Genomic DNA, 27442 nt, shown 5'->3' with positions numbered 1-27442 from the left:
GGAACAAACAAGGATTTCTCGTGTTTGAACGATAAAACGTTCCCTTAACCGGCAGTATTTTGATTATGCGAACGTTATCTATAATTCCGATTCATACGGTCGGTAAGGTTTAATTTCGGACAGACGGGGAATGGGATTCTTAATCAAGCCTCCGAAAATCCCTTTTCTGTTCGCGGAAGCCGCTTCCTTCCAGACTAGTCTATCATCAGATATTGGCCTCGCAGCTCTAGGCCAAATTTTAATGAGAAAACTTAATGAGCGTTCCGTGTTCTGACACGCATTTCCCAGTCTGATTATGCATCCAGAGTGGCCGGAGCAACGAATGAGAGATAGAACGATGGACGATGGAACGGGTGGCCCCTTTGTGTTCATTATAGAGGGCGGATCCGGAAACTACGTTTGATCCTGTGATTTCCTGATCTACAGGATGGTTTATGACATTCCGACTGCATTTTTGCGAAACTGAGAGGCTGAGATCGAGATACTAAGATAGAAATAAGTATTAAATAGAAATTATTATTACATTAAATAAAAACGAAATAAAATAATTGAGATGATTGAAATTTATTGATTATATTTAACAACTACGGATGATATCTTTTCTGGTATTTATTCTTATATCAATTAAGTGATAATATAATTATAGAACAAGTTATGATATAATATTGAGGAACGAGCTTCTTCAGCTTGTGCTTAGGACAGAAAAGATTGGAACGTTCAATAAATAACGTTTAGCTCACGTCAAATTACTGGAAGAATTTTTATCTGATCTTTCCTAGGAATATATTTTACACGTTTTAATCATGTTTAGAATAGAAAAGTTGGCACGTTTAATGAACGACGTTTAGCTCACGTCAAATTACTAGAAGAATTTTTGGAATTTTTCCTAGGAACATATGTTAAACCCTTTAATCGTCTTCGTCCTGCTTCTATGCTATACATATTTAAACATATTTCGGACAGGAATTTCAATAAACGTACATCATATTCGTAGTTGGAGAAAAAATTAGAATCAGTGTACGTATCTAACTTTAATTTCTCTTTATAAACATTGAACTTCACAATGGTAGAAACACCTTCGGTTAAAGGATGATAGGGATTAAGGTTAAACAAACACCTTCGAATAGGAGGTTCGTTGAACGCTGCCACTGAAATCCCCATTCACTTAAAGCCGGCAATCCTTCCCAGCACGATAAACACTCTAACCACAATGTCGTAACTGAAAACCATCGTGATCAAACTAAAACCACGTGTTTCACGTTTATGAGCATGCTAGAAGTTCCGTTTGCATTCATCAGGAACACGCAGCAGAACGAAAGATCTCCCTCTCTCTCTCTCTCTTTCTCTGTCTTTCTCTCTCGAAAACGGAGAAAGGGAGAGCTAGAAGTCAAAACCCAGGCGAAAGCACGAAACGAGAGCGTATTACTAGCCCGATAGCGTGTTTCGTGAAACAATGCAGCCGCCATATTAACCGTCGGAGGGCCGTCGACGGCGGGCATTTTACGGCACAAAGCCCCGTTGAATTACGTTTTCGAGCAACAGTCTATTCGTCGAACCGGCGCGGAACTTCGCGAGCAGAAGGTGGCTTCAACCGAAAGAGACGATGAGAGAAAGAGAGTGAGAGGGGGAGGCGCTTAATTTCCTGCTTTAAATGCGGAACAGAAAGCGAACAGGGGCAAGATGAAAAACCGAAATCGAATCGAGAGTCCGTTCGTCTAGATGGCTACACGCTTCCGTCTGCCAACCGATAATTGACTTTTCCGCGAAACAAACCGAAATCCGGCAAGTTTAAGCGACAGTTTGGAATTTTTCTTTATTTCCCCCGGAGTTTATCATAGAGTCGTGAAAGGTGGGGGCGGGCGAAATGCATGGAAATTCAGGAGATTATTCTTAAAGAAATTGCGAGGCAAGCAACAAAAACGTATTGTGTGCCTTACGTTCTTCAATTACTCACATTTTTTTTTATTATTATTATTTAATTTGTACTTTACAATTTGTCCAGCTGGACATTTGGTAAATTTGTCTAACTTAATCGCTAAATAACATGTGGATGACTACCCCCAGCGGAATACCATCTTCGAGTTGTATTTTATTTCTTTAGCCAGGTCAGTGCGTTTTCTTCTTAGTCTTCTTTCTATGAGAGTTTTGCTCGCTTCAGCAGCCAGCTACTTTGGATGTGTTACCGTTCTTTCTTTGTATTTTTCTGCGTACCTGATTTCTTCTTTGACTGTTGGTTTTAAGTCTTTGCGTATATCCTCGTTTCTGACATACCATAAGGCGTTGACTATTGTTCTCAGCATCTTCGATCGTAGCCACTCTACTTTATTTACGTGGCTCATCGACTACTCAAATGGATAATTCATTCTACTAGTCAGAAGCGAGACTTTCACAAGATGTGCGGTGGATATTGTGAAAAATGATCCTGATTTGTCATATCCTTCCTAGAACGATATTTTCATTGGAAATGAGGAATACAATTCCGATAGAATATTTCATTAGTGCTGATAATCTTTGGGCAAAAATAAGTCACAATTCAGGCAATCATGAACTTCGTTTCGTACGTCTTGAATTATTGAACTATCTACGAAGTGACCAGCGGTTATTCATACGATCCAAAAAATGATGATCGTAATAGGTATTGTGCATGAGAATGATGAAATTATGAAAAGGTGATTTTAATTTGATTTTGGAATTATAATTTAAATAGTGGACTCGGGTTGCGTAATATTTGGGTTACCCATCTTACCTGAGTTTAGGTATAAAACAGCGATCTATAATCTGCTGTACGGCTCGCTGGATAACAACGAAGTTATTACTTCGTTAAGAAGGAACTACGTGATACTCGAATAAGTATTATAACTTTATACTATATTATAACATACAGAAGGTGCTCATCCGTGGACAGTAATTTACAAGATGTCAGGGTATGGTACTCGGGCATTTTGCGAGGAAATGTCGTTTAGTATCCTGCATGTACAAGATGGGTTACACAATATGTAACACGAAACGCTATTTCGTACTCAAGAGATAAAATTGTTTAAATGAAATATGTCACACGAAATTCGACAAAAATACAAGAATTCTGAATAAATATACGGAAATATTTTTTCGTATTAGAATATAACATTCTAATACATAAAAATAAAAAATTGAAATTAAATTCATTTAAGTTAAAACGTGAAAATTTGTTAGATTGAATATTTTAGAGTCGTTAGAAAAAGTATCTAAAATAAATTATCTAGGAATAGAAATGAAACAATTTTGAATAAAAATATAATAAAGAATACTGTTTACCATTGAAGGAATATTAGGAATATTGTATTAGATTAGATGCAGTTATTAAAAACACAACTTCTGAAATATATATCCACGTATAAAATAAATAATAAAACATTTGTACGTTTACAGGTTTCGTATTCATAGATACAATTTATCTGCTATTAAGTCGAAATTACATACATTCTCGATGACGTTCGACTATTCCAAATAATATGACGCTGTGTATTATCCAGTCATCACGAATAAATACTTTAACACTCTGAAAACCCATGAATATTAATAAGGAAGCCGCAAATTAATGGTTTCCCGAAGTAAATATTACACGTCAGCGTGTAATTAACAATCATTGATTGAAATTACGCATTCAATTATATATATATATAATGCGTAATTTCAATACATATATCGGAATCCTGGAAATACGTATAAAAAGGTCTGTGTATGTCTATGATACGCCTTTAGCACGGAGATATTTCCACATAAAAAATTTAGTTAAATTTGAAAAATATTTAACGAACCGCTGTTACTTCTGACGAAAAATTTGAACCTGATATTCGAGGTTTTCTACAAACTAATTAACTAGTGGACTGTCGAAAACTTATCGACTGAGAATTAATTAGCAGAATTTTATTCAACTATACGCGCTACAGATTTTATACTTTTTTATTCGAAAAATGAAGTTAGAGCAGTTTTGTAAAAGAAAAAAGATTATTAGATACTAATTATCAGATTGTGCGAGTTTTAATGCAAATTTGTATCTTTATATGCACATTTAAAAAAAATAACAGTTAAATGGAAATTCCTTCTACATATTAGAGATTATGACGAGTATTTCTACTATGGATATTTTGTATAATACATTTGTATATTATATATATCTTTCGATTTTGCACAAAAGTAAGTAAAAATATGCCATCATTATAAATGTATTTATTGAAAAAATTGTGCAATAGATGTTTAAAAATACCCTGCTAGGACTGAATTTTTTAGAAACTTGTCTTCCTACACTAAAAATTACTTTCATTCGTAATAGACATTAAGAACACGTTTTTTCCAATGATTTTATAAAAGAGAAAATAATGCACAAAAATTTCAACGATTTCAGCGAAATACATAGATACATTTATCTTATAAATATATTTAATTAATTTACTTGGAATATGGAGGGATTAAGGGGAAACCTTTGCAGACCAATGTATATTTTGAGGATTTTGAAAATTCCAATATTTAATATTATTCAATCTAATATTTAATAATATTCTAAAGGGAAATCTTTTGCTTTGTAATAGCTTTGCACAAAAAGCTGAAAACGACATCGAAACAAAAATTCATCGAAATTCTACCGCGTTAAAAATATTTTGCGGAATTTCTGCAAGGGAGAAATAGACTCTGCGGAATAAATTATGGAAATAGAATGCTGTACCAGTTGCGGAAGTACGAAATGCTCCAAACACCAAGTATCGATCAAAGTCATCTTCCTCTGCTTCGCTGTTTACTCAGTAATTTACTTCATTATTTATACACATTAATAATTCGAGCTTTGCAGAAAAATCTTTGCTTTCAATTCAAATTTATTTAACACGACGTGTAACGTGGAAAATAATTCTACGAAAGATAAAGGCATAATCGAAACATGAAAAAGTACAGGTTTCAAGATCACGTGAACTATGTGCTGAACTGTGTGCACTCGCGTACTCGGCCCCAGGAGTGGCTTTAAGTGCGATCACTGCATTGTGGTAGCTGAGTATAGTATTATATCGCGTCCAAGAGAGCCTCAAAAGGGTGTCCACAGTGATCGTTTAGAAAGAATGGTCGGCAAATGCGGTGAAAGTGCCACGATTCTGTCATCGCCAATCGTGTTACATTTTTTATTTTACCGAGTCGCCATATAAAATTCCAAAAAATACAAAATATAAAACATAGATAATTAGAAGATCTACTTGGTCAAAATTTCTAGCAGAATTATAGATATATCTATATCTTGAGTTTCATCTTTTTATCTAATATCATATAACTATGACATAAAATCTTATTCATTTTGTCAATTTGTACAATTATCTTCTACAAGTTTATTAAATTACATATGTTCCTTTCTCTGCAAAATTTCCTTTTCCCGTTAAATTGAACGATGATCTACCGAATAATATGAAAGTTAGAAAGTACTAGTTTCGTTGAATATATCCTAATATTCTCAAATATCACAAATTAAAAAATAACTTTTCCCTCCGGAAATTCGACAAGCTTTCTTTAATTTTTCATACATCTGAGAAAAGGAGATTTTATCCGTGCAATTCCCTTCCCTTGAAATTAATCTGCAATTCTAAAGATTACACATACATCCTTTGTCTTTTAGAAGAAATTTACTTTTGAGATTTATTCGACAATCCAGCAATCTCCCCCTATGTTCGTTTACCGTAAGTCAGAATAAGTAAGATTTTTGTAATATTCCAGGGTAAGCATACACCGTCGAAAAATGGATTTATTACTCGACCCAGTTTACCTTCTCATTTAGTTTCTGAGAAAAATACGAGAACCAGGATTCGTAATATTTCATAGAACACATTAAGAATCGTCGGGTTAAATTCTCCCAGGCATCGCGTTTTCTCATTTTATCGGATAGATATATATCGAAATCCAGCTCGAACGAAATACAAGGGTTACAGTTGAAATTTAAGCGTTTTCGAGTAGCAAGCCCCGAGATTCAGTTACGACATCTGGCTCTACATCGTTTTTGCGAACTCGTCCCAACGACGCCGAAGAAATATTGTTTGCTGGCTGGACCAATCTGAGCAAACGACGTCCGTCCGGTATTATTCGCAAATAATAGGTGTAGCAGAGAAAATTCCAGTAAAAAGCGACTTAAATTTGAAGGTAAATTAATCGTGCGCCGGAAAAAATTACGAGTATTTTATTCCTGAAAACGACAAAATTTCGTTGTTTAAATAAAATGAAAATTCTCTAGTTTTTTTAGTCCTTAATTCCTACGTATGTATAGTGAAATCGAAATGTGTTAATTTCATGAGAAAATACATACAGTGGCTGTACAAAGGGTGCTGCAAGATACAAATATTCTCATTTTCTAACGAAGCGCTTTTCTTGTATATATATAGAGTTTAAAATACTACCAAGCGAAATAAAATTTAATAAACTTGCAATTAGATAATTAGTAAAAATCAATTAATATAAAATGCCATGATAAGTATAGTACAATCTGAGAAAATATTTTTTGCAGGCTTACTAATAAGAAGGGTAGTTTCAGTAGAACGAACGTCTCTCGTCGACGTACTAAAAGGTTTTCATTTTCATTCGTTGCATTGTGTTTGTTCGTGCGAAGCAGCCAAGCAATTTTGGAAATTAAGTAATCTCGATCGTCTCTCGACGTTCATTAGAAACACGTGTAATTGCACGGTCAACGCTCACAATGGCGAAAGAACAGAGAGCTCCGAGGATGATCCTTCGCGATAGGAGAAACCAGCTGGAAATATTTAAAACGAAGAAAATAGTTAAAGCACTTAATAGTCTTGAAATTCTTTCTCGACTCAAAGAGAATGACCAACAATTAATCTTCTGCTCCTTCGGACCAGTGCGAGATTTTTCTAAGTTCCAATGTCCCAGTCATGTCGGTCCGGTGGATACTATTTTTTTAAAAAAATACAAAATAATCTTTACATTCGATCATATTACGTCGAAACATAACGATTTCACTAAAAATATCGATAAGTTGTAACGCTTTTTAAGCAATTAAGTCGCAAAGAGTCTTCGATCTCTTTGGAGCGGTGCGAAAATTTTCAAAGTTCCAACGTCCCGGTCATGTCGGTCCGGTGGATACTATTTTTTTAAACAAATACGATATATTCTCGCAATTCGTCATTTCGTGATAATTATAATTTACTTATTACAAATAATAAGAAATTAATAGAAATTTCACTACTTTGATCTGTGTACTTTTTTATCTAAAATATAGCCAGTAGTAACTATCACGAATAGTTTTAAACGTGAAAGAATGTTCTTAGAAGTACATCTACATTTCAACGTGGTTTATCGCACTTGATCTTTCAAGGTCGACTGCGATCTTGATTTCGATTAATGTTCGCGGTGAAACTGGTGTATGAACGTTGATAAATCGAGGCGAAAACGGTCTCCTACTCGGCGCGCTTTTACTTATAGCTTGGCGCGCAAGAAACTGGCAACCCAATGTCTTCCCTATAAATCACTCTAAGCGTGATCTTCTCACGCTAATTACTCTTTACCTCGCAACAGAATAAAATAACGATGAACCTTTTTTACTAACGAGATGACAGTAACAAGATAGATCAACGTTACAAAGCGTTTTCACTTTTATTAGAGAAGAGCCAAAAATCCCAGTAGCGTCCGACTGAAAGACGACACGAAAACGGAAATTAAACTCTCTCATTCTGATACAGACATTCTAATACAGAGAGCAGCTCAAAGGAGAAGCAGCAGGCTACGGCTCGAAAAGGTGGAGAACAAGCGCTAAATGAAACCGAAGAAACGAAACTAGGAGGGACCGGAACGAAGGACAGTCTATTTGAATTCCGACAAGGAGGTTCGTTTTAACGAGAGTGCCTTTATTTCGCACTCGAGGCTCGACAAAATTCACGGGCACCTTGGTTAAAGGGAAGCAAGGAGCAATGAGGGGAATCAAGGACGACACGCGGGCGAGAACGTGGCCTCGACGATTGCCTGTTGGACGAACGAGGACTTGGCAGACTCTCGAGTGTTCAGGCTGCATCCGAACAGGGTGAAAAAGGGGACTCGAGGGTGGAGAAAAGTGATATGCGATGAGAGTGAGGAAGATAGAAAGCAGAGAAACGTAGCGGCGCGAGATGAAGAGGGGAAATGGACTGATTGTGATTGTACCGCGGAAAAAGAGAAAAAGATAGCGCGAGAGGGTAGAAGAGGGTGGAAGAGAAGACAGTTAAAGTTGTGAAATGGAAAGAAAGAGAAAAGATGCAGGGAAGGGAGGATATTATAGAAAAGGAAAAATGGATGATGTTAAGTCACGAAGAGGAAAGAGAAGGAATGTACAAAATGCCAGATACTGTTTAATATGCATTGTTTATAACAATTATAACTACCCTGTGGGAAATTATTATGTGAGCTATGACAGTTATTGAATGGTTTAATCGCATTGACTACGCAAACAGAAGCAAAGTAGCCCCACAGGCTTGATAGATTGACGTATCGTGTACGAACTTAAATATTTATACATTTACGGACAATTTAAATGTTTAAAAGAAATGCACAGAAAATGTACATAATATGTACGAATGTCGGTATCGATAAAATATCGGTAAAAGTTCCCAAAATTACAATACTTGGGGAGTGAAAGAAATTTCTCCAGCTGTGCTCATGAAAATACGAACACATTACACATACGGGCAAATAATTAACATGCTGAATAGTGTACAAGTATGAATTGGCTTTAAAAAAGAATGTACAGGTGCAAGAAATAGCTATAAGGATTAAAGTGAAACATAAAATGGCGCTCTAATTATTTTGAGTAATATACCGAGAAGCATCCAGTCGAATAAAGAAGATCGATTAACCAAGTACTTAACATGAGAATAATCAAAATGTAGCGAGCAAGAAATTAAAATTAAACTAGGGAAAATGTAACAGCAGTACAATAAGAATGTAAATGTAGCGGAGGTAAATTAGAAGTGCGTAAAGTAGCATAGGAAGTAAGAGGAATAAAATGACGGGGGTAAGCAAGTTCTTGAACGGGATAAGGGAAGTAAAGTGGCAGAGTTCAGTGGCTCGTTTCCGCCCGTATCGTCGGGCTTTAACATAAAAGAAAACGGTCTGAACCGTGTTGAACGACCGGTGTCTCGGTCGATGGTAATTTTCAGACGATCTCTCGAACGAAGGGGTTTCGCCGTGCTGGCAAACAATCGTCCATGATGGCGTTACGAATCGAGTCTAGTGGGCACGTGGAACGTTCTCTCTGTCGCGGTCTTGAAATTCGTTTCAACGGAACCAGCGCGGCCCTTAACGACGCCCGATGAAAGAGAAAACGAAGGGGGCGAAAGGGGTTTGAAAGTTGGTTCGATCGCGAGTATCATTAGAGCGGAATGAAGGCTGCCTCGTTACGATCGGGCAATTCCACGCAAATGAATTTTCACGACGTTGTTAATTAATTCGGTGTTGGCCTGTTACGCGTTAGGACGCCGCTCTGCCTCGATAATTCGACGACCGTTTAATTGGCGATGCCCTCGCAAATTGACTGTCTCGGCTTTATTATTTTGTAACTTCTGATGCCGAAGAATGTGATATTCTTATACAGAATGGACCAACAAGAAGTACCATCTAAAATAATTCGTTACCGATTTTTTCTTTTATCGAAAAAGATTTTAAGCGAATTACGTTACATTTCAAAGGATTCGTCGGATGGATGCAATTATGTTCTTTTATATCTTACACTTCCAGAGATGTCAAAGTGACTTTGAGTTCCTTAAGTGACACTGTATATATTTTGTAACATCGATACAATTGGACATTCTCTACAAAAAAGCGTTAACTTATTTCTACCGAAAATCAGTTTGAGATTTAACATTAATTTGTCGAAACAAAAGCAACGCGAAGAGAAGAACACGGCTTCGCGCCTTTTCTTACGCTTCATACGTTAAGCTCGACAGATTGAAGTTAAAATAGCTATCAAACTAATGGTTTTTCGATATAAATAGATTAATACATTTTTGTAGAGAATAACGAGCTGCATCGTAGAGCTGAATGGTAATTACATTTTACATTTAAAAATATACAGTTTTATTGAAGAAGACGTATGTTACCTTCGTATGGCCATTACGCGCCGATCTATAAGAAACTGCTTAACTTACATTTGCTTCTTATCTAAATTACTTTTCTTATACAACGCGTAGTGTACGACCAATTTGCATTCGTAGATTGAAACCGTTCAGCCTGTTCGTACATACACACATCATTTTTGCTTTAACAGAAGTTCTAATTATTAAACGCTAAAGAAATCGACTTGAGAAAGTTACAGAGAAAGAATAATACATTCTGAAGAGTAAAGAGGAGAATAAATATCGTTCATCAAACGTGGTGAATTAATGTTCTGATATATCATTCGCTTCAATTGCGTTCGTAAGGTTCGTTACAGTTTCGTGTCCTATTCACGTAACTGGCAACAATTTCCATCGCAATTCATGTTGCCATTTCATTGAATTAATAAACGTCGTTTTTAGAACCACGCAGCCGAAGAACGTATATAATTGCCCAGTTATGCTGTAAAAATAAGTTACTGCTCTGTTTTTTTGAACAACACACGGCGAAATTAAATTCTCACGCTGCTCGTAAATAACGCGAAAATCGTGTGTTTATTCGAACGAATCGATCTCTGGAATCGTGAATATCGAAGTTGCACACGTGATAAATTCAATAGAATTTTAAATAAAGACAAAATTCATAAGTAAATTGAAAATCTGAAAATATCGAGAAATTTCCACATTTCTGTATTTCATTGCATCTGGCGCACGATTTCGAATTCTCAATGGCCCTTAAAAGCCAACGTAGTTGAAAAGACAAAATTCCGACAAATTTTAACGAACTGGACGATCAAACTGACGGAGATATTCAAAAATCTCGAAACGTAAAATAATTGTTCAGACGTTCGTATCATGAATTGTTTAACGCGCGGTTTACAACTTTCAAACGCTTCTAATATCCGAGATAGCCGGAAATAAAACGTGAAATCTGCGAGATTTTGCACGAGTATCCTATTAATTCTGAATGGCAAGTGGCAAGAATTTCGCCAGAGGTTATATTATAGAACGGCGCACAAACGTTTCTCAGAGCTGCAAGAGCGTTACGCCTTATCTAAAAGCGCGAGAATCGTCGTAACGCGAAGACTTGCTTCTTCGAATTGCGTAGACCACAATGGAGAAGATGCGTCGACGTTGCGATCTTCTCCATTATCTGGAGATGGTGGTTCGCGTAATTCCGGCGCTAGCATATCGTTCAAGGTTAAACATCTCCCTGATAATCCGGAATTCTGTCGGTATGTTGTATGAAACTGTAGTATGCGTGGTAGTATTGTAGATGAAACGATGGTAGCAATCTCGTGGAGTATTTTTGCGGAAAGATAGATGGTGATAGTGGAATGTATGTATATGGATACAGAGTGGCCAAAAAATGAATGATCGAAATAGAGAAGTCTATCCTGCTTGCAGTTGAAATATACAGTGTACAGTGGCTACAAGAGGTATTTGTACAATGAAATGTATGTAAGTACAGAATGGTACAAAAGTGAGTGTTGGTACAGTAAACGTTAGTTATATCGATTTGAATTGTTAATTTGAATATTGTACAGGGTGATTCAACAAAAGTGTTTTAAGATTTATATAGGATACTACAAAAATTAGTGACCAGTTTCGAAAGTCACGTTACCTGCCTACGGAGTGAGAAAGTAAATAATAATTATACAGGGTGATTCATTGAACGCCAGCATCTTGATATTCGTATAAATGACTCAAGGCAGATATAGTTAAGAGATAGAAAAATATCGTGGATACTCGTCTTAAGACGAATGATTCTTATGAAAATTAATTAACCCTTAACGCTCCGACTTTTAATTGTAAATATCAATCGGCAACTCCAACTTATACTCATCATACTTGGACTTGCAAGTTTTTAAGTGTCAGATTTTAAATGCTACAATGACGTGTAAGTAATAATATTAAAATCATTCAAAACAATCTTTATTCATCTCAGAAGTAATATAATTTTGATTACAATTATTATTTATATTAATTATAATTGAGTAATGTGTGGCACACTTCGAGTATAGCGCTGCACATCGATGGTGCTTGAGAGGCACACTTGAAGCTTTAAGGATTAAATAAGATATACGAAACGATATTCAGCTTTCAAAGAATAAAACTCTATCACATCTGTTTAAAAAATAAGCGTTTCTAGAATCAACGCTCTAATCTATATACCACTCTAAAAAGTACTTAAAACCAACTATAGCTCTTTCCATCGCTTGCTTCGTTCCAAAAACAACCAGCCATTTCCTTTAATACGAGTTATGAAACAAAGATCAACAACTCATCAACCCTTACATACCGTCCAATGCTCTCTAAACAAAGTCGTTAAACTCTGCCCCTGGGCGTAAGAAAGTAACGCGAACAATAAAAACGTACCCTTTACAATTTTCAACCGAAGTCTTCGTAAACCTGCACGGTAAACCAGAAGCCAACGTTACAGGCTGCATTTGCTAGTTATGTCGAGGCGTAGAACAGAGTAACTTCTGGCGTGGCTCACTTCCGCAATAACCGGCGAAAGAAATAACAATCCGGATTAAGCCGAGCTTAAACGCGTTATCAGGACTGATGGTACGGGAGAAGTTCGCTTTCCAACGTGGTTGTGTTTACGATTATGAGAAACGCGGCAGTTGCTCGCGAAAAGCCAGAATACTTATGAAGGATGGAAGTTACCCTGCTTCTCTTTTTATCGTACGACAGGAGCCAAAGTTTCGTTTGTCGTACGATAAGCGACATCTTCGTTCCCCGGGAAAAGTAGCAGGCCGCTCTTATGGCGAATACAGCGAGGATTGAAGTTGTGGTAATTGGTCTTTAGCTAGGTGAATAGGGTGAGAGTTGGGTAATTGTTATATGGCGACGATTTGGCGTTGTGCTGACTATTGGTCGAGGATATAATTGAACGCGTGGCGTTCCTGGAGGTTGCTTAAATCTATTTGACATGATTTCGATGTAGGCAGTGGGTGTGCAGTTTATGAACTCGGGTACCTTTGATAAAATATAATTTAACTGGAAAATTGCAAATGGAAAGACCTAGGATGATCTTATTTTCTTGTTAGAGCTATAGTAAGATATTATGAGGAGACAAAATTTATTTTTAATGATTAACGTACGCTGTATAAAATTGGCATCTATAAATGCCAAGCGCATTATGTCGCTACCCTTTGCTCGTTTGATTTTCAAGCTCTACATAAGATATTTTGCGCCTAAACGCTTGAAATTCTATTTCCCAATTCTCTCTGTTTTTGTACAAAATTGTTAACGTCGGTTTTTCATCGAAATACCTCACCGAGCAATTAGAGCGACCGAAGCTACAAAGTTGAAAATTATAGATTCAACACTGGATGCAAATCTGTTTAATCTTGAGATAGATCTTTTGCCTGAAAAATTTTCACCATCATACAAATATATCGTTTTACAGATACATCGAGGAGATTTGTGTATTATACTTTTTCAGATATTGTCGCCATAAGTCAAGCCACATTTGTTTATCTCCATAGCAGGCATCCCCATAACGCGTACGCTAGGAATAATCTAAAGCAGACAACTACACTTCCTACGGACATACCCTCCAAGGAGCAATAGTCGCGAAAGACGAAGTTATAGGGGCAAAGATAAAAGCAAGGATGATAGATAGACCGATCCTATCTCTGAATTCATGCCACCTTATTCCCCAAATCCTCAGGGAAATTTCTTGAAAAAACCGAGACGAAACAGAAGTTTGCGAATCTAATTCAAATTTCAAACATCGATACAACCAAAAGTACCAACAACGATTCACATTGAACATCTCGTAACAAACGCAACCGTTGTCCACGTTTATCCTTCTCCAGGAAAGTGGAGAAATATTCTAGCACCCATAATGTTTCTTCCATACATTTCTCGTCGCTACTAAACTTTTTACAATGATTCGAACAAGACAAATTTCACGGAGAAAAATATTTACAACAACGCGGACATTTTTTAAACTAATACATATGTATTATGACATAGTATTAGGTTGTATGAAAAGTTTCTTTTATTTCATAAGATGATAATAGATGAACAACAATTTCTGTTTTATATTATTTTACTCATAAAAGATATAACTTAGAAAAAACGAAGCTGGCACCCCGCTGGGGTTAGCCACCCACATGCTATATTTATTTTTATTTTATTTTTTTTCACCAACAAAATATAACACTTTACCAAATGTCCTTCAGGACAAATTGTAAAAAAAAAACAAAATAAAATAAAAAAAAAATTATTTTATTGAATTAGGTATGATCCATTTCGTTATATTTCTATTATTATTGTTACGTCCGGTGACTCTCTGCGGTCGAGACGTCCATCAGCTGTGCACATATAATTAAGCGAGTCGCAATAATCCTAAGGAACGGCCATAAAACGAGGCTTCTTGAATTACCGATGAGGCCTTTAAGTGGTATAAAACACCTTCAAATCGAGACGTTCCCTATGGTTATTACTCCATCAGATAAAAATTGGGGAAACATATTCCCATGTTTCCTGGGGTTCTACCACCCGCAAGCGATCAGTAGTGGGGCGGTCTCCACCGAACAAGAGTTTTCCTTAGCGACAACATCGTCACCAGACTTCACTGGTTCATGGACTACAGAACAGTTATTACATCTTTAGACTCGACCTCCGTTTATAGATCAGTCAACATATCTAGACTGGATCTACGATTACAGATCAGTCAACATATCTAGACTGCATCTACGATTACAGATCAGTCAACATATCTAGACTGGATCTACGATTACAGATCAGTCGACAGCTCTGCACTGGGTTCACTACTTTAACTCAGTCAACATATATTAATTAACATATATATGTCGGAGATGAAAGGACACCGGGCCTTCCCTTTGGAATTCTTTGGAAAATCCTCAATACTTTAATCTTTATAAGTTAACCCGATTATAATTGTCCAAGATTTGCGATAATAAGCTTGGGCTCAAGGCAACAACTAGTCGCCGAACGTAGCCGCGGTCACGGGATGAACGTTTTTACCTAATAGAGGTATAGAGTAATTGTATAAGCTCTCCTTAAAAAGAATAGTTGTAGCGGCACTCGACAGTAAACATTCCAATGGTTTCTGCCCCGTGACTCGCCACACACGGCTCCAATTCTTCGGGCAAGATGATTACCAGATGTCGATGCATCTCCACAGTACATGTTCACCTAGCCTGAGGACCCGCTATAAATCTTAGGATTTAGTTAACCAAGGTCCTTCAAACGGACGAACAGTCTTTATCCTAACAGTCTCTAAATCTATCACCTACTACGGGAAGATACGGGAAATCTGCTTTTCTCACGAACGACGCTTCCCGCTAGCAACTTTCTCTCAAGGGCAACTAGCATCTTTCTCTAACCACAAATATAGAAATTAATCAATTAACAGCAACGTCCATTTCCCTCACTTTCCGAACGAGGGTTGTTCTCGACGAATCTGATGATCTCGTGTCCTGAGACACACCCCATCATAGTTTTAGTCTGCAGCATCACCATGACGGAGAGGAACATTCTCGTGCGATCTCGTCAGCGAGTAAAACAACGTCTTTACGATCAGTGGATACTCCACATTTTTAATAACGAGTCCGACTTACACTTTGGAAGAAAGTATGTTTGTCATTCCGTTGACCGCAGATTAGTTATTGAACCTAAGATCATTGTCATTAGCATCTCGAGTGTCTTGTCAAATTCTGTAATCATATTTGTACTAGTAAATATCTTCTCTATTGCGTATAACAATGTCTAATCCAAATGAAGATTCGTTACACGCGCCTAATCATAATGCGAACCCGACATATATATACGCAACGAGCGTAATCATCGTGCCTACAAGTTGTTGGAAATATATAATATCTTTCAACTGTTACTCAAGTGCTACTCATTAAAACCACCTCTATTATCCTAATCGAAATAGAGGATCGATCTGTTCGTGGCGTCATTTATTCTAATCGTAACAGGAATTTGCAACTCCCGTTGACGCGCTTCATCGCGATCGCGTCTCCCCGCGACTGGACGATAAAACAATTATGTTCGTGCATAATTCACAATAATAATAAAGTAATATAAAATAAAATACATTATGAGTCTATTATTTCCCTATAAAACGAAAGAAACTTTTCGGACGACCTAATATATTTCAATCTATTGCAGCTAAAACATATAAAGTTTGCAGTCACACCTTGACAGTGAAACAATACACAGAAAGCGAATGATATACAGAAATATATCAAATATCCAAACTATAGTGGTCGTTGCGATTCTTAGCGTATAAAACAGGTTTATGTTAAGTTTGCTTCCTTTAAAAGTACGAATTTGCATAAACTTCCGCATTTTCTAGTTATTCTAGACATTAACAGAATCGTCAGCATTGCAGTCTCCTCAAAGAGGAAGGAAAAAGTAGTCGGCGAACTATTGGGTTGGCAACTAAGTGATTGCGGATTTTCTTAATTTTCTTAATTAGGTGGTACTGACTCATAAATTTCGTTAGATAGCGCTCGAATTCTTCGCACACAGCGATCCATAACTATGGGGTTGGCAATTAAGTGATTGCGGATTTTGTTAGTACCACCTATTGACAAAGTCCGCAATCACTTAGTTGCCAACCCCATAGTTATGGATGGCTGTGTGCGAAGAATTCGAGCGCTATCTAACGAAATTTACGAGTCATAAATTGGCGAAGCAACGACGCTGTCCGATGGCGCAATTCGACCCCGTAAAACCCGACGCACAGCTTAAATACAATGAACGAGGCGAAGCGACAGCGATAGCAGACCCACGTGGGTCGACATTTCTCCGAGCAGTGACGTAACCGTATGCAAGCATCGCGAGATGCCCTGGAAACGGACCGTCCAATGGCCACCGTGTCCCCTTTGCCCCCTGACGCGATTTATCTTTATCGTTTCAAAGATTCTAACTCGGACGAGATTGCTCGAACGTTCAACTCGCCCTTTCGCCAAGCTTTTTTCGAAGTGCCCCCAATGCTTATCGTTTGATTTTCGTTTCGAGAAAAATTTAAAGAATCGAAGAAAACGTGGTTGTGTCACCAAACGTTATCAGTGGCCGATCGAGACGAAGTTTGGTGGATATCGCGTTGATGAGATGGTAGATCCGAAATACAAAATCTTAGACTCGGGTCGATCATGATGGCAATTGAAAATTTGTTATCGAAGAAGCGGAGAAATCCAAATTTTATACAAAGAAAAACAGAGATCTCGAAGAGTAGAGTTCGGAACGTTTAGAAAAAGATCAGCAAAGGTGAGCACAACATCTAAGAATGCAACGTCCCAAGACAACGACGCTTGGAAGTTACGAAGTGAAATTCGAGAACGAAAGGAAGAGACAAAGATAGGAGGATCTAAAAATTTCACAAAGAAGCTTCGAATCGAGGTCATCGAATCAATCTCACGATAAAGAAATTCGATATTCTATCACTATCCTTTGAAGTGCAGTTCAACTGCATTTTACCAGGACTTGTAGAATTATCTTCCATCGCTGCGCAGGTTCTGCAGTTGCAAAACTTTGATTTCAGTGCAAGTTACGCTGTAGACTCGCGTAAACTAGCTAAACGCGTTAGCCCAAAACGCAACTTTTGCCAAAGTATCAGTTTCCTCCAAACAACTCCACCTGCAGACCTTCGATTTTCCTATATATATGTATACCGAGCTACACGTGTTACATTTACCAATCAAAAGCTCTTCCGCATCTTTTATTTACAAAAATATCAATTATTATCAATTTTTTCCGCGAAAGCGTCAAAAGTAACGCTTCATATAGAAATCTAATATTCAAACAAATTATTTCATTAATATTTTAACAGATGCCATAAATTGGATCATTCTCAGTACTGCGTCATGGGTAGTTTCGATGTTAATGATCAAATTGTTTAAAAATAATTATTTTCAGGAAAAAAGATCGTAGGAAGAAAAACCATTGTGCACAGTATGCAAAATGTTAGGTTCTTAATGATAATTAAACTGCATATTTCTATACATTTATGGCAAATCTAGCCAAGAATACACAGAATGGCTATCTTGGTTTGACTTTTTGCGTTATATTCGTGAAAATATAAATGTCCGGACTCTAATGATAATGAACTAAATCACACATGACCGACAGAGAGTAAGTTCGTGCTCAGAACATTCGAGAGGGTGAACAGGGCTAAGAAGTGTCGTAAACGTGAACGACTCAAGCGACTAACATTCACAATCGTCACGCGGAAATCGCACTTTTCTCTGGCGTAGCGAGTTTCTAACTTCTCGAGGGAACAATCGTAATGCAACATCAAAGCGAACTGGGGCAAAAAATGCCGGATAACGAAACATGAAAGTCCCGTGACTAGGAACTATTTTGAAAAAAAACCTAACACGAGACGTTATCGTTCTTATAAAAATACGGAAGGTGAAAATAAAGCGAACAATGCATGTATAGTCAAAGTTGGGGACTAGGAAAAAGGAAGGAAAGAAAAGAGAAGAAGGAAAGGAAAAGGAGAGAAAAGTAGTAGATTCTTCAATCATTCGTGAGTGTCAACGACACGAGGAACGAGAAACGTTTCGACGAACTTAATAGGATGACGTCTGGTCAAAAACTTCTCGTGATATAAGAATCTAATTACCGACCGAGCTGGATGGATATAAATTTCGCGCGCCAACTATTTCACAAGTTTCGAGGGGCGCTGGAGGACTCGAAAAAGTGGATGGGAAGTTCGGAGGTTCTTCGATGAGCTGAATAAGAACAGAATCGAAGAAGGGGCTGAGAGCCGGAGAAATTGATTGGTAAACGAAGTAAGAGATCGAAAGATTAGAAAATTCGGGGTATCGCGCGATCGTCGAATCGAAGTAATTGAAAGCATCGAAACGTCGATAAATGGATAAACTCGAACAACGATAAAGTCGAGCAACCGGAAATTGGAATACACGAATAGCAAATAAAAATAATTGGAAATGACTCGAATAAAAATCGAATAATTTTATAACCGAAAAGTTGAAATACTAAAAAGTCAAAGCTTAAATGTTGCGACTCAATTTTCATAATACAATGCTACAATGCTCATAAAAGATATAACTTAGAAAAAACGAAGCTGGCACCCCGCTGGGGGTAGCCACCCACATGCTATATTTATTTTTATTTTATTTTTTTTTTCTTCACCAATAAGATAAAACACTTTACCAAATGTCCATAAGGACAAATTGTAAAATAACCAAAATAAAATAAAAAAAAAAAACTACAATGCTAACCACAAAAACACACGCAGTTTAAGTTATTACTAATTATCTAACATAAAAAAACTTGACGATTTTAGTAATCAAAAAATTGAAACACTAAAAAGTCAAAGTACCAAAATTTGGACCTAATTCCCTTAAAATACTAACAGGAATACGCACATCTAAACTGTCGGCTGTTTTGTTTAAAGCGGCGTGGGGTCTCCAGGAATTTATGCGTGTTCACGAAGCATGGTTACGTACGATAAATACGTTCCGAAAAATTCCAAGTAAAAACGTGTTTACACGAAGGTTTTCGTACGACGAACGAGCCAGTGACTCCAAAAATACATCATCCGGCCCTACCGTAACGCGCTGCAACTCCATATTTTAAGACGCGTCACCGGAACTGCATAAAAACACGGCGCAAGCATGCACACAGAGGAGACAAAGTGCAACGGCGTGTTTCGGTCCCTGTTGAACGCTGCGCGTTATATCACTGTGCAACGAGGGAGCCAGTGACGGCGAACGTTGAAATACGTGGGACGTATCTGGTATGACGCGACCAGTGACACAACGCAATTGCAATGCCGGCTGTCACTGTCGCGTTTATTAAGTCATACTTCGCCATGGATTCGACGAAGCATCGGATATTTCTTTGAACCCAAAACACGCGCGTGTCACAGGGGTAAACGTCTGCAACGTGGATTTTAACAAAATACGTGATGCAAAGAACACGGTTTTACGATTCTTAATATCTCCATATTAGTGAGGCACGGATGCTTTCAGTGCACGTGAAACGAGTGCATGTGGCTTGAGTGGAGTGTCAAGCGAAAACAACGCGACGCTGAACCTCTTAAATAACTGACACGTTATCGTTACTGGTTCTTAGAATCGACTTTATGGGGGGCGAGCGTTTAATATGGAGTACGTAAACAAATGTGGCACAGATCCGTATCTCGCTCGTACTTAATAGAGAAAACAAATATTGCGATTTTTTAAACATGCATAATACTGCTGGCTTAATATTTGGACACTTTACGATGTTAATTTAAATTGAGTGCTTTCTATTTGTTTTATAATTATTTTATTACAAACCCGTTAATTCATCGGAAACATATATGTCTTATATCGTAAAATATTGAATAAAGCGAGGTCTGTTAAGAGTTTTCAATAAATAGAACGATTAAGTGTTCTAATACTTATGCTAGGCAGTGCATATCCTACTCTCGTCAGATCTCCACCTACTTAGTTGCATATCGTCTCTACTGTCTCCCTGTCTCGAAGTTTCAGTGTAGATGTATACGCCTGTGACACACATGTTACGTTCGATCGCAGCTTTACGCTCGTTCGGTCCTCTTTCAGCCGGTAGAGGAGAACTCGTGACTTCATGCCCTCGTTCGTGACTCGCTCGTCCGTCAACTGAGTCGAAAGTCGAAACTAGGCACGGTTAACCTATCTTTCCTACTGCAATTTACGCTTCCCTTGAAGAGCACGATCAAAATGTCCTTGCATTTGATTTCGCACAAACGACACGACGACGAAAGGTAAAATGAACCGAGAATTTGATTATCCGGCGCGAAAAGACTCAACCGATATCGTATTTCATATCGAAATTAGTTACACGCTTTAACAACAGCATATGAAATTGTGATGCTGACTCACCGGTAGTCTTCTTATCCGACGATACTCCTGTCTGTCACGTTGCACAGCTCATCCAAGTATTCCAATCCACCGTTCTTCGTTTTTTGAAACCTTCGATGAAACGTTCAGGCAACGGTGACGAGTGACAACATTGAGTAACACTGAACAAAGCACATGAAAAACTTCGATTGATAACCACGCGGTACGTAGCGTGCTCTTTTGCGACCGAACATGAACCACAAAAACTTTCCTGACGACCTGCACGGCACGAGATCCGACAGCCGACTGACTTCACGCGGATGCTGCGGCGAGCGTGTTGCCACGCGTCCCCTGCCACACGACGCGCACATCCCCACCACTCTCCACTTTCCGTCTCGCTCGCTCGCGCTCGAACTTCCCTAGCTCTTTCTTTTTCTAGGGTTCCCGTTTCTGCACGTGCGAGCAGCATTCAACTTGTCTCCGAGTCGCTTAAATTTTATCAAACACAAGAATTGGATCTTAACTGAATATCGAACAATTATTTGGTTGCATGATTATTTACAAACGTAGAATTTCTTACTTCAGGCTACGTCAGATGGGAATATTTCAAAATGAGATATCTTAGTAATAAGATTGCATATACGTTCCCTTAACCTTAACCTATTCTCCGTATTTCCTTAGCTCTGAGCGAAATATTCGTTCCACATAAAATATTCAAACAGAAAAGGGACGATATAACGGAAAACCCACTTGATTCAAAACATAACAAACATACGCAGTATTCACGAAAAAAGATACATCTACTTACAAGTCCAAGCGTCTACCTTCGAGATCATTCCACCATGAATTCACGCTTCGAGAAATCAAATCAAACAATCGAAGTTCTAGACTATTCGCACGAATTCTCTTTCAATGTGTATTTCATACTCGAGTCTTCACCTGGTTTCGTCGCTCTTTTATTTCTTCGAGTTTTGTAGCATCACACCACGCGTTCGTCACTGTGTCTTTCTCTATCGCGCGTTCTTGTCGCTTCTTTATCCTTCTCCTCCCGGCCGGTGGTCGTTCCATTTTTCTCGCTCCGATGTTCTTTCTCTCGTGAACAGTGGACATCCTCCGCGTCGTCTTCTTTCGCCATTCGACTCATTTCGTCCGCGTTTCCCACGATGCGACGCCTCGTTTTCTTCTTAATCGTTTCGCTTTTTCCGTTCCTTTTCCGGTTGCTCGTATAATAGCCTCCTACGCGGTTTACTTTTCCATGCGCCATCGTAAACGTCTCTTGTTACCGATTCGTTTCATTTCGCCAGCGCGCTCCTTTCGTTCCATCATCACCCTTTTTCGACTTGCTTGGTCTCTGTCGCGCTCATTGATGGCGTTAGCATCCTATTCTTGCCAGTCTTGTCGGCAACAAGATAGCGTGCATTTACACCCGCGTCCGGACGTTACGTTCGCGTCGTTCCATTAGCATAAAGCCCTTCGTACGCCCTTTAAGTATCAAAAATTCCGCTTGTAGACGCTTTCGCAGGAAACACGGCGACAAAGTTATAGACGTAACACCCGTTGTCTAGCCAGTTTCATCACTGTTCTCTTTTTCAGAGCGAAAGAGTAAAGGAAAATTTGAACATTCCGCGCTGTATCGAATCGATTTCCAGTTTAACGAGCCTTGTAACAATGGTTGTTTTCTTGCCCGTTTATTTTTTGCGATTGTAATTTTTTACATTCTTTTATTTTGTGTAAAAAGGTTTGGATGAATTATACGTGATACACAAAAACTAAGAGGAGGTAACAGTTTGATTGATTCATAATAATACATATTAATCGTCACTGTGATATTTATATAAATTAATAGCAAATTCATGATTGATAACAGTACGTGTCTTTCCTGTAAAATTAACGTACACACACAAATTGTAAATTTGAATGATATAAAAACCCGTGAGTGACGTGTTAATATTAAATCAGTCATCCATGCGCTCATTAGTTTAGAATATTCTACAAATTATTTAAAACACAGGATTTTAATAATAGAGCAGTGTCTGGATACCTTTGATCAATACTTGCCAGTAACGTAAGTTGAGGAGCTTTCTGGTTTCTACTTCTTGAGGAGATTGCAAGTAATCTTTGGAAAAAAGCATAATCTGCTTAGTGCATCTTATGCTTGGATTGGTAATTGTAATGCTTCTGAAGGAACTTTCTTCTTTTATATTTACAAACTAAATACAAATTTCATAAAATAGTCCCACCATTTCAATATAAATACTATATTCTATAGGCCCATTTTTCAGAAAATTCCTCAAAAGTCGTAACTTTTCATAATAATTTTATAAATATACCGCGGTATTTGTGTGGATATTTTAATTGATTTTTGTACATACATTATACACGCATAAAGTATATGCAATACGTATATTTACCATTATTTAAGTATACTCTTTGAGGAGAAAGTACTACATTCCACGGGCCCATGTTCCAAGCAGTTCCTCAAAGTTCATAATTTTTTGCAAAAATTTTATAAGTGTATCAGGATAAATTTTTGGATACTTGAATGATTTTTTGTATACATATAGTAGATTTATCATTATTTAAAAGTGATGCCATATTTTCCAAATATCCAAATTTATAAATTTATACTTTTTTTATATATCACATTATTTGAACAGAAAGTACGAATCACAGTTATTCAATTACATATTCAATTATATATATATATATATTATATTAATTATATATATATATATATATTCAATCCGAAAGAGCTGAACAGCGCGAGTGAACATCCACGCGCAATTACCGGTCGCGTGGTGTTCCACGGAAAAACTACGTTGGTTCCATGGAAATACTACGTTGCTTACGGGATTACGCGATGCTCCTCTGTTCATCCAGCTCGATAAAATCGTAAATACACGTTCACGGCCGCGCCAGAGAAAGCGCCGGGATTTAACAAAACAGGTAGAAGGGGAGCACGTTCCGAAAGATTAGCAACAAAGAGACCCCTTTGTCAGGAACTTCCCGTTAAGCGACCATCTTTCCTCCCTTCTTGCCCCGTTCTGTTTCTTTCCAATCTTGCTTTTTCCACCCCTTCCTCGCTAATTCTTCGTCCAACCCCTTTCTTCGTTCCGACCCGATACACGCGCAACGTATAGGTTCTTTCATTCTTGTTGAATGCTGCAATTGAACTGAATCTCCTACTTAGCGGAATGCGATAAGCAAGGTTTACGATGATCGTGTTTGTAACATAAATGTTGGAAGGACAATTCCCGCTGAGATAAATCTTCTTTTATACAAATTTAAATTTGTGTATGTTAAATTGGATTGAATATTGTGCACTCGCTAATTTGTGGATTATGTCTTTTGAATGTGAAATATTGTTGAAGGATAGAATATCTTTATAAACAGGTTGAAATTATAAGAATGACAGGTGGATACCTCCTTAGACGTCATAATGGCACTAACTTCTTAAAAATATAGTACTTCACACCTGAAACACTTTTTTAATCAATTAAAAACTCTATCGTTCCTGATCAATCTTTCGATATTTAAAACAACGAATCACTTCCAGCAATGTCCGGATAATGAAACATCCTGTCCTGTGCGTTTATATGTATGCGCGGGCTCGTTGAAACTTTTCGGTTTCGTCTGCATTTTCCCCAGGCAGGTGGTAAGAACGGCGCCATGGCTGGCAAGACTTTTGCGAACTTGTAAGAAATTAAAGTTTCTTCGTGGAACTCCACCGCAAGTCCTTCTGCATCGTCGTCGCCGGCGTCGTCGTCTTGGTCGTTTACTTCACGATGTGCTATGCTCTATCTAGCTACCGAAAGTCCAAGCCCCACGCAAGGGATATTGTGAGAAAATAAATCGACCGATCTGCCGATGTATGCAGTGAATTAAACTGACGTAGTAATAAAAAAAATGAGTGACAGTGGATTTTTCGTGGATATTCAGAAACCAATTTTTGTGATTATTACTATCATAAAATGTCCGCGAAACACTCTACTCTGTCAAGACCGACTACATTTTGATTGAGTAAATAGACGTTGACGCTGTTCAATTTACAGTCAACCGACGGTCATTAGTGGTCAGTGAGCCACTTTCTTATGGACAGTATCAGAATGTTCTCTTTTCAACGCCACTACGATGACCATCGCTCCATATTAAGAGCGAAAGGAAATAAAATGTATAAGAAAAAACAGATTTTTCGTATGAACGGAATTTTTGCAAGTTTCCGCTCAAAGAACATAACCAACAACGTTGCTACTTTGTCCACAGAAAATTCGAAACTCGGTTACTTTCCTACGCGGGTGATCGATGAGGTAGTGAAAAATGGAACTCGAAGATAAGGGCGAAGCATGTTTTCAGGTTCGAAATGGCGAAACAATGTATAGTTGGAATAGAGTATAGGATGTCCCGCGCGACTGGGACAAACTCCGAGATGGTAGAAGATAGAACAGGATTGAATTCTTCAACATACACATATTCAGTCCGAAAGTGATGGGATTCGAAAGATTTTAAGGTTACCTCTATTTTTTGAAGAAGCGTATGAAAAATTGATTGGAATCGGAAGCCCTGGCTGTGTTTATGAACGAATTTTGTGCAATAAAATATTCAAGATTGAAGCTTTTATGAACGAAGATGTATTCATGAATGGATGCAGAATTTATGAATGACGAAGTAGTTGAATGGTAGATATATCCAAATGGAACGGTACGGTTTAAAGAGCGTTCATTTAAGAGAGGAAATTAATCTTATCATTTTCATCACTAGCTTCCATGGCTGTTATTTAATTACTATAACTATATTTAATGCTCGACATCGTACTTTGCTAAGTTATTAATTAACTACATAATAAATATATTTATTTTCAGTAAAGTTGATCTTAAATTTTTAGTACATTCTATCTTCTTTATACAGCCATCTGTATTGTGTTGTCATGTTTCTATTATTAATAATTAAAGAAAAACACAATCTCCTTCATACATTAAAAAAATATTCGGTCTTAAAGAATTAATTATAATAACAATTAAAAAGAAGAATGTTAACTTCCTAAGATATTGTCAAATGCTCAATAACAGAATATTATTCACCGATGAAGGAACTTCACAAAACTCCTAACAATCTATCGAAAAGGTAGTAACTTGCGCAAATTATCCAAAGACTACCAATGAACAATCATCGGTAATTTCCTTAGCTCCTCCTTCTTGCTCTTTGAAGTCGTAAGACAAAGTGGAGAATACGGTTACTGTCGAGAGGAAACGTAGAACGAACGGGCCTTTACCTGATTGAACGACAGAATCGATTCACACGCAATAAAAGACATCTTGTGAATACATGATTGCACCTGCATCGAGATCTAAGTCACTGAAAGTTGAACGATATTTCCTTTGTTCTATGTTCGCTTAAAAAGTTCGATCCCGTTCGTGCGTTTCATCGTCCTGCGAAGAAGAAACATCCATTTTTCCGCATTCAGCCAATTGCAACGATATACGCAACGGAAATTGTGCGAGAAAGCGTGTCTGAAGAATGAAGAAAGAGACGCAACCTTTCCTTTTAGGAATCTTAGTCTTTTTCGTAACAGATCTGTAAATATCTTTTTAAATAAAATATACTAATTTTACTGCTCTTTGGACAATCATCATCCAAATCTACTGACATTTACTCGAAATATTTTCTTCTACTCTGCACAGTTAAAGTATCGCAGCTGATATGTTCTAAAACTATTTTCGGGACATTTCAGAAATAAAAACTCAGCTCATTCCGATAAAACGCTATCAGCAAATAGGAACGATCGCCAGATGATAAATTGTTCTATTCACATGTTACCCGACAAAAAGGAAAAATAAACCACGTATTCGTAATCAATCAGAAAATTATGCATGGAAATTATGTCACAGGCTGAACCGTAAAAATCGAAGAACAAACAGTACACGAAAAAATGTGTGCACCGTACACGCGATAGAGCAGAGAAAAAGTTGAATGCTTGCAAGCATGTTTGTAACAACGTCATCGTAAGGACTATTTCTCAGGAAATTCGACGAGTGAGAAAGGCGCATAAATATGCATAAACGCACATATATTAAATAAGCTGTGCACGAGCTAAACCTAGTTGAGAATCGTCCTATCCTTCTCGTGCTCATAGAAACGTCTCCGATAAAAAGCGGAAGATTATGGTTGTACCTGACCAAGCAGCCGGCTACGATAATTGCAACGTGCCGGCGTAGAAACGGAGTCGGGCAAATGCAGGATATGATAAAGATCCGGCTGGCATGGAGGCCGAGATTAAAAACGTGGAATTACGATTGTGAAACTGCAAGGCGTGATACGTTGTAGTTTACGTCTACCGGGAATACAAATAGTTGGTACAGCGTACCAACCGATGAGAAGAATGATGATTCGATTTGCAATGGTTGCGAACACGCGAGCATACGAACGCAGCGAATTATCGCAGGAAAATTAAATTAACTCTCTGAATTGGCTTATTAATTTTTCGCCTTCGTAATATATCGAATTACGTACGTCGGTTTCGCTCAGAGTCTC

The 27442-nt window shown here is 37.7% G+C and overlaps 1 protein-coding gene across 4 annotated transcripts in view; it reads right to left on the bottom strand.

Moving 5' to 3' along the window:
- LOC132916297 (prolyl 4-hydroxylase subunit alpha-1) overlaps positions 1-27442 on the bottom strand; it is a 295125-nt gene that overhangs the window by 212146 nt on the left and 55537 nt on the right. For 2 of the 4 annotated variants that reach the window (XM_060976188.1, XM_060976197.1), the window contains exon 1: positions 20957-21242. The exons of 1 other annotated variant lie outside the window; for it this stretch is intronic. The gene's annotated coding sequence lies outside the window, so the exon portion shown is untranslated. Of the gene's footprint in view, positions 1-20956; positions 21243-27442 lie in introns of those variants that run through there. One more of the 4 variants, XM_060976207.1, reaches the window with a different exon arrangement.

The sequence above is a fragment of the Bombus pascuorum genome, chromosome 1 (genome assembly GCF_905332965.1).
Source record: "Bombus pascuorum chromosome 1, iyBomPasc1.1, whole genome shotgun sequence".
Classification (NCBI taxonomy): domain Eukaryota; kingdom Metazoa; phylum Arthropoda; class Insecta; order Hymenoptera; family Apidae; genus Bombus; species Bombus pascuorum.
This window is presented reverse-complemented; position numbering and strand designations above follow the sequence as displayed.